Raw genomic sequence first — 13,717 nt, 5'->3', positions numbered from 1 at the left:
ACATAATAAGTATACGAATAAGTACTCGGAAGAAGCTGCAGCTCAGGTATTAGAGAGATTTAAAATCGGATCGGAGGATTTAGAGTCCAGACTGCAAACCGACAGCTGACACAGGTCTTCTATAGGACCGTTTTGATTTCCTCTACTTTGTCCCCATGACGTCATTGTCCTGCTCGCAGCCGAGCCCGACACACGTCTGGTTTCTGTCGCTGGACGTACACCCTGCGGTCCATGCGGGTCCTAATACCCCAGTACAATGACGGGGACACTAAACTGTAAACAGGTGCCGTCCTACCGGGGTAAAGTTAGCTTGAAGTTCGAAAACGATTTTGGCACGCCTGTAGCATTTACACGAAACCTCTTAGAATCGCGAGAATACTTGCTTTGTGTATAAAATACATTGTGAATGCTTTCTCAGCCTTTACTTTTTCATTTATATGACATTTTTTTGACCAAGCACGAATATTCTTTTGTCCATATCTTCACAACGGAAGCACAGAACGCCTTCAAACCAAATGCATTTTAAAGACCACAACATGTGGATATTTCCACAGCCTCTACATCAAAGTATCAGTGAGCTAATTATCTTTTTTTAAACCTCCAGTTTTTCATCGATGCGTAATTATACACTAACTGGAAACCAGGGGACCGCTGTATACACAAGTTCACAATGCGAGAAATACTGTTCAATACAGCTTCATGCGAAAAACCCATATATGACCATAGGCAACAGAATAGCGCAGTCTCCAATTACTCAGACTGTAAGCTCGGGAATTCTGCCGTGACCTGGATTTGAACCAGGGTTGTTGCAGCCACAATGCAAAGTACTGATCCCTATACGATCACGGCGAGTTACCGAGACACACGTGGCTGGGTGGAAAAGGCTGTGCTCTCTTCGTGTGACATAATTCAGAAAAGTCCTGATGTTGCATTTCAACTGAGTTACATCATTTTCAACTGAGTTACAGTATACATCGACCCTTCGGCACTCTGAGTGACAACTCTCTTGCATGTTTTCTCATATTTATGTAGTTTGCTTGCATGATGCCCGGAACAGCATGGTTGTGCGCTCCCATATGGTCTAGCAGTTAGGATTCCTGGTTTTCACCCAGGCGGCCTGGGTTCGACTCCCGGTATGGGCACGTGTCAGTTTTGCCTCCTACTTTCCAAAAGATCAGCACCGTGTACGAAGGAGCCGCATTAAAACCACTCGAACGTGCAAAACGTGCGAGAAGAGGGGGGGCTTGTTTCCAACCGAAGACTTCTTGTGTGTGAGACAAACAAACAGTTATACAGTTAATTAAATCATCAAACCGGCTGAGGAGCTGAGAGCTCGGGTGGAAATAAAACCAGGAGATACTCTTCAACCTTCAGGATCAGGTGTCTGATCCTCCTGGCTTCTATTCTGTGGAGATTCGTTTAAAATGCTTAAAAGAGCTCATTATAGGGACTTGTGCCCTTTCTCTTCTACTCTACGGAAGTATGCTATAGAATTATTTTAGTCTGTGAAGTAAACATTTTTTTTTGGTTTAATGAATTTTATTCCTTGGTTTGTCGCTCTCCATTTTCAGCTGTTACGAATCGCCTTTATTATTGGAGATGTTATATCTGTAAGAAAAGCCCCCTGGGCTCCGGACAGGAGTCTCCTCCAGCGGAGACATGTCTGCTCCGTCAGAAAGAGCGCTGTGACGTCACGGACACCAGCCAGAGCACCAGGATCAGAGAGCGAGACCGCGGGAGGCGAGTGGAGCGCACGGAGGAGAGTTATTGATCACTTATCTATCGACAACCAATTAATTCAACTGAAGAACCGTAGAATAATCGATTAACTTCACGGATTGGTGAGTACTAATTCTTTTCCCATTTTGACCCTGTTTTTAATATCTAGAAAACAGTCAATACAGCCTGTATCGATCAATTACCATAGTGCCTTTAGTGTTAATAATGTTCAATCCGAAATTAAAGAATGGTTATTCAAATTATTATTTAGGAATTTAATCCTAGAGCTAGAGAATTATATTCCAAGTTGATAAATTTGTTTAAGTAACAGTTGAAATGCATTTTCCATTTGTTTACAAATCATAAGTATGGTAACCACGGCGACACGCGCCACGTCACTGTGCCCAGCTAGGCGTCTCGCCTTCGTCACAAAGAGCGGTGTGACGTCACGGACAGCTACTAATACTAATGCTAGTGTCTTCCTGTTAATATTAGTGAGAGTACAACTGGTAGTTTTAATATTAATGCTAGTGTTCATGTGAGTATTAATGATGATAGCGCTACTGATAGTTTTAATGCTAGTATTCATGTACTATTAGTGCTTATTATAGATTTACTGTTAGACTATTTACACTAGTAGTCATGTTAGTTTTAGTGATAGCATTACTGTTATTATTAGTATTAGTAGTGTAGTAGTAATTTTGTGTTATTGTTAGTAATAATGATAGTGTTAGTCATAGTGATAGTGTTACTGTTGTAATATTAGTGGTATTTTTGTTAGTGTTTGTTATAGTGTAACTGTAGGTAAGAGTGTATGTGGTGTCCGTCATTGTGTGAGTTTGTGTCTGTGAGTATGTGTACTGTCTATGTGTGATTCTGTAAATGTGTGCGTATCAGTGTGTGGGTGTGTATCTCTGAGTGTAGTGTCTACAGTATGTGTGTGTCTGTGAATGTGTGCTAGTTTGTATTTGTGCATGTATGTGTCTGATTGTGTGTATAAATGTGTATGGTGTTAGTCAGTCTGTGTAGTGTCTGTGTGTGTGAATGTGTGTGAGTGTGTGGCTGTATATCTGTCAGTGTGTGTAAATGTGTGTAGGTGGGCTTGGGCTCCAATGTTGTGTCTGATAGAAGTGACCCATCAGCAGGTGTTGAGGTCCAGAGCTGCTTGCAAATGGAATCACTTTCTAGAGTCCAGACCAATGTCTACAGAGCTGTGAGTGCTCTGTTTTTATCACTATTAGTAGTAATGACAGCAGTAATAGTAGCAGGAGTATTAGTATCAGAATTAGTATTAGAATCTGAAGTCATGGTCGTAGTAGTAATGGTAGTAGTGGTAGTAGCAGTTGTGTCAGTGGCAGCAGTATTAGTAGCAGTACCAGTACTACTAGTAGCTTTAGAAACATCAGTAGTAGCAGTAGGAGTAGCTGTAAAATTTTATTAGTTGCAGTTGCATCAGTGGCAGCAGTAGTAGTAGCTGTAGTAGCAGTAGTAACACTAGAACCATGAGCAATAGTAACAATAGTAGTAGTAGTTATGCTGTATTTAAAATATTTAGTTCAACAATATAGTAGAGCTGTGTTGGAGCTTCACTTTAATAATTGCAGCAGCAGGAGCAGAAGAGCAGGAGTCAAAGTCGGAAAAACAACAAAAAGAAAACATCAGTACTTGTTAATAGACCAAGGCTGAACAGTGAGAACACAGCTCTCATCCTCCTTATTAATAGTAGCAGAAGTAGTAGCAGTGGCAGCAGTAGTAGCAGTAACAGTAGTACCTGCAGCAGTAGGAACAGTAGTACTAGTAGCTTTAGTAGTAGTAGTAAAATATTACTAGTTGCAGTTGTATCAGTGGCAGCAGTACTAGTAGCTCTCATAGTTGTAGTAGCAGTATTAGTGGTAGTAATAGCAGCAGTAGTATTTGTTGCAGCTTCACCATAATAACTACAGGAGCAGAAGAGCAGTTTGTTCAAAAGTATTAAAAAACAACAAAATGATTAACTAGAAACAATCAGTTCTTGTTAATACAGCTGAACAGCTGTGATTTAAGGCCACAATTCCTGCTGGCTAGCATGAAAAAATGTCATATAATGATATGACAGCATATTTTTAGAGAGGGACATATTATCTTCAGTAAAACTGCACTATCTCTTCACTCCTTCACTAAAGACATGGGTCTTTAGGAAATGGGCCTGTTTCGACAGAGCTTTACTGGAACTGCAGGTCAGACTGTGCAGTGAGTTTGTGGTTTGTGCAGTGCAGTGTGATGACGTATACAGGAAGACACATGGGGGAGCCCAGTGTTCAGATCTCTAGCGCTGTACAGAGACACACGGGGAATCCAGTCAGAGCTCTGTTCCTGTACAGTGAGGCACACAGGGGAGCCCAGTGTTCAGAGCTCTACAGGGTGACAAGTCTTCTACCCACACAGCTGTCTCAGGGCTCTAACAGCTCTCTCAGTGTGTCTTTCAGGGCTGAACAGGAGGGGCTATTCCTGTCAGAATGGAGGCTGACTCTTAGAGCTCCAGAGTCAGTATGAGGAGAAGCTTCCAGACCTGACTGCTGCCAGAGCCTCTGAGCCTGAGTGGCCATGAGCCCTGAGCTCCTCAGCAGCTGAGAAAAGCCTCCTGTCTCCTGTGGTCACAGTGTGGTTGAACACCAACACTGTCTTCCTGCTCCTTCACCTCTCTCTCCCACTTCCTGTCTCTCTCTCTGTGTGTGCTCTTATCTGTCCATCTCTCTCTCCTTTTCTCTCACTCTGACAGTCTTTGCAGAGTATCTGAATGGGATGTAACATTGATTGGCAAAGGAAAAGACTTCTCACAGGCAGAATAAAAAAATGTATCTCCTCTCAGTCAGATTCACAGCTCAGACTCACACACAGAGCATTGGATCCCTCAGTACTTTACCAAAACTCCTACCTCCTGAACAGACAGAAGCTCATCTCCATCCTTCTCTTTATCCTGACAATCTGAGTTCTTCATTTGAATTGTATTCTAGATATAAAAAACAGGGTCAAAATGGGAAAATAATTCGTTCTCACCAATCAGTGAAGTTAATCGATGATTCTGCGGTTCTTCAGTTGAATTAATTGGTTGTGAGTATTGCCACTCTTACCAGTGTATTATGATTCTCAGCAGCAGCAGACCAATGGTTGTGTCTACAATAGTGACCAGTTGACCAGTCTTAGTAATAGCATTACTGTTATTATTAGTATTATTAGTGTAGTAGTATTTTGTGTCAGTGTTAGAGAGGATGATAGTGTGAGTCTTGGTGATAGTGTTACTGTTGCAATATTAGTGGTATTTGTATTAGTGTTATTTATAGTGTATTTGTAGTTATGAGTGTATGTGTCTGTTTGTGTGTGGTGTTTGTGAGGAGTGTGTGGTGTCTGTCAGTGTGTGAGTGTGTGTTTGTGAGTTTGTGGATGTGTGTCTATAAGTATTCGTAGTGTCTATGTGTGTCTGTGAGTGTGTGTAGTGTCTGTGTGTGAATATTTGGATGTGGGTCTTTCAGTGTGTAAAAATGTGTGAGTGTGTGTGCATATATCTGTCAGTGTGTGTGAGTATGTGTATAGGTGGGCTTGGGCTCCACTGCTGTGTCTGACAAAGGTGACCCATCAACAAGTGTTGAGGTCCAGAGTCACTTGTGAGCGCTTCCTGCTTTCACTTCAATGCGCGACCTTATGTCGAGTCGTGTGCTGTGCAGAGGCTCTGAAAGCAAGAGCAATGAAAAGGTGCACGGTGCTGTGAAAGAAGACACAGAGAAGTGAAAGGCAGTCCGATCCTCTAAGGAGGTAGAAGCAGAGAGACTCCCCATCGGGGAATCGAACCCCAGTCTCCCATGTGATAGGCAGGGATACTCACCACTATACTAACAAGGAAGACATTGCTTTTGTCGACCCCCGGCATCGTGTCCCGACCCACCGTGCTGGAAGCCTACGCGTGCTGTGATTCCTTTACGGAGCAGAAATGACAACCGAGGAGCCGTGAGATCAATTCAGCATTTCGGAAACACAAACGACCAACTTGGAATGACTTGCTTTTGACGCTTTTCAAAGTGTTCTTTGTGCACGACGACTGCGCTGCCTAGCAGATACAAATGGGTTGTACAACTTTGAACTAGCAAATGTAAGACGGCTAAGCCCCCTCTCTTTTAGCCCAGGTTCGATCTGTCTCCCAGAATCACCAGGGCATGCGCACACACACACACCAGTAAGGTTGAAGTGTTCTGCTTCATTTCTAAGGGCTACTCAACATTCACTCTTACCCCGAGAACAGAAAAGACAGCGTCCGCAGCAACAACAGCTCGAGTCTCTGCATAGAAGCTAAGCAGCCCCCATCTCCTCTGCTCTGCGGCTCCTGCGGAGTGGAGTCCTGCCTGGACCCGTGTTGCAGGCGGTGGCTCCCGTCGCTCTGTCTGTGCGTCGAGTCCAAGGGCTCCTGGGAGGAAGAGAGTGCCCTGCCGCTCGGAGGTTTTCCACGGTCTGTGTAAGGAGGAGCAGGTGTATCCAGTAGTTTATCGAGCGGAAGCCTGGGGCGTCGGAGAGCTGTGATCGTGCAGACTTTGAAGTGTCACCTCTTTGTCTGCTTTCCCGTCCCCCCTCCGCCCAAGTTCTGGTCCAATCTGGCCTGGCAACCCCTCACACCTCCACCTGTCACAACATAAGATGTGGTCATGAGACACCCGTGGGGTGTTGTTCTGTTCTTGCTAATTGTTTCCTGCCTGTCGCAGGCAGGAGTACACGCAAGCAAGATGCGCTGGACAGAGCTCAGAGGGCGCAGCTGGGTGGCTTTCCTTCTGAGTGACATTCCTGCAACACTCTCCTGCTCCTCTTGGTGCGCTCATGCCGCAACACAGGAAGGCTGGAGCAGGTGGCTGTGGGCGGTGTGCACCGCCGATATAGCTCAGTTGGGAGAGTGTTAGACTGAAGATGTAAAGGTCCCTGGTTTGATCCGGGGATTCTGTGTTTTGTTTCATCGCGCCCTTTGTTCCTCTCTCCAGCGACCCCTGCCTAAAGTGACGCTTCCCTTTCTCAGCCCGAAATGCAAGCGAGACACCAGCAGCAGGCCCTGCAGGTTTCCATAGTGTAGCGGTTATTATGTTTGCCTCACATGCGATAGGTCACCGGTTTAAGACTGGGCGGGAACAGCCTCTTTTTGCACGCTCCCGTACTTCACAGAGCACTTGAGCCACCGGTCATTTGTTCCCAATGTATTTCCGGTGCCTTCGTGCACTCTTGTACCAAACGCACGTTCCTTCTGTACGCGGAGCCGATCATTTGCAATTGGGCTAAGCAAGACGAGCTCTGTTAGCTCAAAAGCAGCGCACCACCTGCGAGAACAACAGAACGATTAGCATCCAGCGGGGGCCTCTTAGTGAGCCGAAAATCTCATAAAGAATCGGCTCCAGCATCAGGGCTGGGCGTATTGTTCCATTCTCCGACCACTCTTGGTGTAAACAAGTCCCTCCTGGTCTCTGCTTGAAATGCACTTTCCTGCGTTTGCTTTGGTGTAACTAGCTTCCCCTGCATGGGTGAATGTGAAGAAGATCCTTAGTAAGTCATTGAAGAAAACCGAGAAGAGGTCGGAGTGGCCTCTCTCGTTCATCAACCATCCAGGCAGGCAGTACTCCTCCTATTCTGCCAGGACCCGGAATCGAACCGGGGTTGTTGCAGCCACAACACAAAATACAGACCACTATACGATCACAGCGAGTTACCGAGACAGACGCAGAGAGGTGGGAAGGATGTACTCTCTTCGTGTGACACTAGTCGGAAAAGTCCTGACGTTGTATTTCAACTGAGCCCTAGTATACATCGACCCTTCGACACTCTGAGTGCCAACTCTCTTGTGTGTTTTCTCCACCAAGCAGGTCATGAAGGCAGCAATTACAGTTTATCTTACATGACGCATGGAACAGCACGGCTGTATCCTCCCATATGGTCTAGCGGTTATGATTCCTGATTTTCACCCAGGTGGTCAGGGTTCAACTTCTGGTATGGGAAGGTGTCAGTTTTTCTCCTGCTTTCCAATAGATCAGCACCATGTATGAAGGAGCCGTATTTAAACCACTTGATCATGTGCAAAACGTACGAGAGGAGGCGGTGCATGTTTTCAACCGAGGACTTCTCGCGTGTGAGCCGAACTGATCATCGCTGCAGCTCAGAAACCTGCCGGAGGTAGGAGGGGTGACTCTGGTAGACAGTGTTGACCTTCAGCAATAGGATTTATACTCTCCAAGATGATATTTGCACTTTCTGGAGAGGAGAGTTTCTCCAGTTCAGTAGCCCGATTTTGTCGATTGTGTGGAGAGGGCTGTAGAATGTGCGGCCGCCTTTCCTGCTCCATCCATAACAGGCATGTTGGGCTCTGGTGTGAGAGCACGGTCAATCAGCGCACTCCAACAAAGATACTGGAAGCAGCTGAATAGCACTGGCGAAGCTCAGCGCTGAGCCACTGGGCACGAGTTCCCATCGTTCCCTTTCTCAGCCTGAAACGCAAGCAAGACACCAGCAGCAGCCCCTGCAGGTTTCCGTAGTGTAGCGGTTATCACGTTCTCCGTGTGACTCTGTTGGTGAAGCTCTTCTGTGCCTAGACCTGTAGGAGGAGCTTCTCCCAGACAGCCCTGTCAGTCTCACGGTGCCCATCCTCTCCCAGAGACACTGACACAAGGAGGGTCGGGACCTCAGTTTTCCGCCTCCCCTGAAGGACGGCGCCTGTTTGCGCAGTAGAGTATCGCCATCAGGATGCTGGGGCATAAGAAAGCCACACGGACCGCAGGGTGAGTGCTCCTTACTGGTCCCAGTAACCAGTTAAAAAGCAGGGAACAGTATAACAGAAGATCAGTGTCACTTGATATTGCATCACAGAGGCTGATCTCTTTTTCATCATATCCACCACTTCCAGAAAGCCAGTACACATAATTGTGAGGGTTTAAATTCAGAGGGAAAAATAATTCTCTAAATTAAATTTTATGCTGCACAGAGAGCCTCACATGTATGTGATCAGGTAGCTCAGTTGGATTGATTGTCGTTCTAATAACTCCACGGCTGTGGGTTTGATCCCTTACAGGCCAGGAGATCTCCTTATCTTTTGCCAAAACCATTTGATCTTTCAGTCCATGGTGAAATATATTGTGTTGAAAAGATGCCACAAACTGTAGACAAATGCTAGTGCTGCAGGTGAAGAGGAAAGCATTCAAAGATTTATGAGTTTCTTATGTGGAGCTAAGATAAAGTGTCACCATTTGCATATGTGAAGCTTCCAAATCAGCTCTCTGTAAAGACGCTCAAATCCAGCCTGAGGAGTAAAAAATTTTAGCTGGGGATCCTCAAATCAGGCGTGTAGAAAAGAGCACCGTTGAACACCATCGGGAGTGCAGAACATGTGATAAAAGTGTTCTTTAAACAAAAAGTGAAAATAGTGAATTTGTCTTTTACTTAGACGTTCATCGAAAGCTCAGTAAACGATAAAGCGTGTTTACTGAGCGAGAGACTCGTGTTCTGAATTCTCATCAGATTAACCGGTAATACAGCTACTAATAAAGGTTTACATTAATCTTAATTATGAATAAATTACACTTTTATTAATAAAGACATGTATTGATTAAATTCATTGTGAATAGTTGTGGTGTCTAGAAAACAATTTTAGCTAAATATTTCAAGCGAGTTGTGAATACTGTATGTTCGTTACTTTGTGACCATATTATTTCCACTACATTCAGAACACTTCAAAAGCGATCGACTGTTCCACTACTGAGTTACTTAAACCCTGTGAAGAGGTGGTTTAAGTTAGTCTCCTACATCACTAAGATCTAATGGGCAGCAGATGTTATTTTAGGTTTGTTGCAATTGAGAACAGGTTTAGTACAGAGCTGCTGACAAATTTCAGCAGCCAGGTTCGCAGCAATGACCCGTTGTAGGGACATTGCCAATCAGCCACAAGAAAAAAAAAACATCATTTGTGCCTTTATTAAAAAAAGAGGAAAAACAGAGTAGTAGTTCATGTGGTAATTTCAGGTACAATGTAAGAACTTAAGTTAACTAGTCCCACAGTAATGCGTGGGGTCCTATCAATAGAAAAAAAAAATACTTGTAACCCAAAAACACAACAACCACAATGCGAGAAGCCTTCCGGGAACCTCGGTAAATCACTGTAGTAGTCTAACGACTACAGAAAATAAAATAAAAAAAATACTTAACGGAACAACTTCAAAACAAAAATAACATTAAAAACAAATCTGGGAAACAACAAAAACAGAATCAAATGCGAGAGCTTTTTCAAGTCTTCGGTACCCCATCGTGCTCCCTTAGTCCCAGTAGACCTCTCGTCTAAGAAGATATCTCTCATCTATCTGTGTAGAGACCAGCAGGGGGTCCACAGCTGATGGGAAATTAAGTAGTGACCTACATCAGCTGCAAAGGAAAAAGTATAGGTTTATTCCACGCTGAAAAGAGAAGGAAACACAACGTGGACCCTTGTTCGGGTGTGACGTGGAATAAACCTTTACCTGTTCCTTTGATGTTAATTTAGACCGGGTCACCAGCAAATACCTAACAGGCTACAATCCCGTTAGATAAGGTGTTAAGGACGACCTATAAGTAGCAGTAACTAAAGTGGACAGTTGCTTTCAGTAGCTAAAGGCAGGCTACACTGCTCCAGGTGAGGCTCGAACTCACAACCTCGGCATGACTCCGCTGGGTACTGCGGTATAAGTACCGCGCGCTGACCGATTGCGCCACTGGAGCTGCGTATGTTGTTTTCCCTTCACACACTGATGTTGCACAAACACAGTGAAAACGATTTCGGCATGTTTTTCGTCTCTCCGTGGGAGAAAGGGACAGTAAAAGAGCGAGGAAACTACAAGGGAAGAAAATGAAAAAATAGTGCTCACTGCAAAAGAGGGAGGAGAGAGATGGTCAGACAGGTAAATCAGCCCGGCGGATTTACAATACAAATTTGTCATTTGTAGTGACATTTATCAGTCTTCATCTGTCTGAAACTGTCCAGTTTGTATTTTCGTTTCAAAAATCCAGTAAACTTGAATAAGACAAGAAGGCACACTGCACATCTGCGGAACATCACGTCCGAGTTTACAGTGACATCAGAGATTGAAAGCGAAGTCGTTTTTTATTAAAAGTTCAAGGAAACCTGAATGTTTTCTAGAAGTATTTCAGAATCACAGTGAAATGTAGTACGATTGCTGCACAGATCTGCAGTCTGCAATTAGAATACGGTTTGTGCGTTGTATAAAATATGCCATTCAAAACTTTTCTAAAACTGCAGAGATACATTTCGGAATGCGTCTTCCTGTAAAAATAAAATATCTATTTTATTTGACGGGCGCTATAAGCAGAGTCTGAAGCCAGCTCCACAGAAGAACTATATTCAGTGGGCCAAAAAAGTATTTCACTAAGTGAACAATTACTGTACATCATAATCATATTTGTTTTACTCCTGCCATTGCAATTTGTGCACAAAGATTTTTTTTATTTATTTTCAAAATATATTATTCTTGATGGAAAAGAAAATTAAAGGGTGGGCGCGGTGGCCAAGTGGTAAGGCGTCGATCTCATAAACCGAAGAGCGCGGGTTCAAACTCTGTCCGTGCCTGGTTTGCTTACCACGGCTTACCTTTATCTAAATCGTCAATTGTCTTGCAATGTAGAAATTTCTGTAATAATAAGAAAAGAACTGTCAGTGGTAGTTAATAATCCTTTGACAAAGCAACGGGCATCCTCCACTGCTTGTCAGGATGCCAGCCTCAAGAACTCAATCGTGTGTAGTGACAGTTGTTATTCACAACCCGGATTTCTATGGAAGCCCGTTTCCGCCAGGGAGTAAAAAAAAACGCGCTATGGTATCTCAGAATTCCGACTTAGCATCTCAGAATTGCGACTTTATATCTCACATTTGCGACTTCGAAATAGCCCATATTTCATTGTCTGTCCTTTTGTTATTGTAAAGGATTCGGTTTTAGGGCTTGTGCCTTCGCTGCTCCCACCCTAGTTCGTGCCTCACTGCATTGGCTCGAACCCAGGTCTTATCAGCTGAGCTAAAGAAGACCTTTTTTAAGTAAAAAAGGACATACAATGAGATACCATAGCGCGTTTTTTTTTACTCCCTGGCGGAAACGGGCTTCCATAGATTTCCCTTCATGTTCATTAAGATGTGTAATTTGTATGTTGCTTATATAAGAACAGTTTCTTCAAAAGTTCTGTCAATTAACAGTGGAGAGCTAGCCGATGTACGTTTTCATGAAAACTCTCTTTAAGGCGATTACAAGTATCTTGAGCAAATCTGCGTCATATTTTAAAAAAAAAAGTTTAGCTCAAGATGCAACAGGAGTATAAATGAATTCTCCCGCCCTACATTCCAAGATATGGAATCTTATTTTTCTTGAAGTTTCTGATGTTGGTCGTTATTGGAAATTGCCCGGTGATATCGACTCAGGTAGTCAGTTGTTACGTGCTGTAATTCGATACATGCAAAGCATTTGTATTCCCTCAAATTATTAATAAGGTCAATAATGTATTAAACATTACATGCCACTTTTTCTCTAGATGATGTTCACGATGGAACAGTGAGAAAGGCGTGCCTAGATGTGCTTGAACCACCACCTTACTATCATTTTAGTCCCGACCTGACCGCACTGAGCAATGGTACTACAGAGACTCCAACGGGTCGGTTTTCTCCTTTTACAGTTTTTGGGAAAAAAATAATCTGCACTTTTAAGCAAGTATTTTATTTCAAATTTTGCGTAAGTGTAAGTTTTTTCTTGAAAAACGTTGTTTCAGATAGAAACTGAGTTGACGGGAATAGCCCTGTCAGTAGAATATTGAACTTTTCATCTCAGCTAGTTCTTCTGTGGAGCAGGCTTCAGAACTCTACGTACAACGCCTTTGATGTCATTTTATTTTTACAGCAGCCGCATCCGGAAAGTTTTTTTTTACTTTTTATTTGAACAACAAAATAGATTCAATATAAACAAGAGCACTTATAACATCAGTAGAATCGTCAGGGATACATAAAATAACACAATTACACTTTCTGAAAACGATTAAACTAGGTAAATCAAGATAAGGTCCGCACAGCTTTAATGTTCTTACATTTCGAAAGAGTCTGTAATTACCCCTTTTCGTCTATTTTGAACTATTCAAACTTAGGACTCGTACCAGACCATTTCACTCTACGTACAGTATATCTCATTTCGTAACGAAAATGTTTTTCCTGTCTTAGAAATGCTCTGGGCGGTATGTCTTACACAACGCACCTAAAGTATTCTAATCGTGGACTGCAGATCTGTGATATAGCCGAATTAGAGGGATCCAGCAATCGTACTGGATTTAACTGAGATTCTGAAATGTCTCTTGCAAAGGTATTCGGGTTTGCTTGAACCTTTAATAAAAACAGTGATCTGAGACTTCCTAGCTTTCAGTCTATAATCTGTAACTTAACTAGGATGTGATATTTCGCAGATGTGCAGTGTGCCTTTACGCTTGGCATGTTCAAGACTATTCGTTGCGTGAGCTCCTCACTGCGTGTCCTGTACTGTATTGTGATTTCGTTGAGATTATCTACGAGGAGAACAGCGACTAGAACGCCTTGAACTTTTTTTTCGGTATATAAAAGAAAACGCTAAAGCACATACAAAGTAACTAACATTTCCTATATGTAGGTTTTCTGATTATGTCTCTACTTCACTTAAATTTCTTAGTGACAGGCGATTTCTTTCCGATATTTGTTCTGGCGCGGTTATTGATCCCATACTAAAGATTATTTTTATAAAGAACATGTCACCTGCAAACTGGTATCGGGAAAGTTTAATAATATTACTTTTTAAATTTATCATAACCTATATGATTTCTTACCAGCGTGGAGCTCGAATTCACAACCCCGAGATTAAGTGTTTGGTACTAGTTGCGCCACAGAAAATTGAAATCTCTTATTTATATTAAATACTGCGGCTCCTGTCATTTTCTTCTCGTCAGAGAAGAGGTCGGT

General features: G+C 43.2%; 1 protein-coding gene and 1 non-coding gene across 2 annotated transcripts in view; one reads left to right on the top strand and one right to left on the bottom strand.

The window, feature by feature from the left end:
* The window catches only part of LOC148824928 (uncharacterized), a 37,956-nt gene that overhangs the window by 15,941 nt on the left and 8,298 nt on the right, over positions 1–13,717 (top strand). The window lies entirely within an intron of this gene.
* Positions 10,368–10,461, bottom strand: trnai-uau (transfer RNA isoleucine (anticodon UAU)). The gene is made up of 2 exons: positions 10,424–10,461; positions 10,368–10,403 (listed from the first exon to the last, which is right to left on the bottom strand). It is a non-coding gene; the product is annotated as a tRNA-Ile (tRNA).

The sequence above is a fragment of the Atractosteus spatula genome, chromosome 10 (genome assembly GCF_055471065.1).
Source record: "Atractosteus spatula isolate fAtrSpa1 chromosome 10, fAtrSpa1.hap1, whole genome shotgun sequence".
In the NCBI taxonomy this organism is placed as follows: domain Eukaryota; kingdom Metazoa; phylum Chordata; class Actinopteri; order Semionotiformes; family Lepisosteidae; genus Atractosteus; species Atractosteus spatula.
Note: the sequence above shows the minus strand (reverse complement) of the source record. Positions and strands in the feature narration are given on the sequence as shown.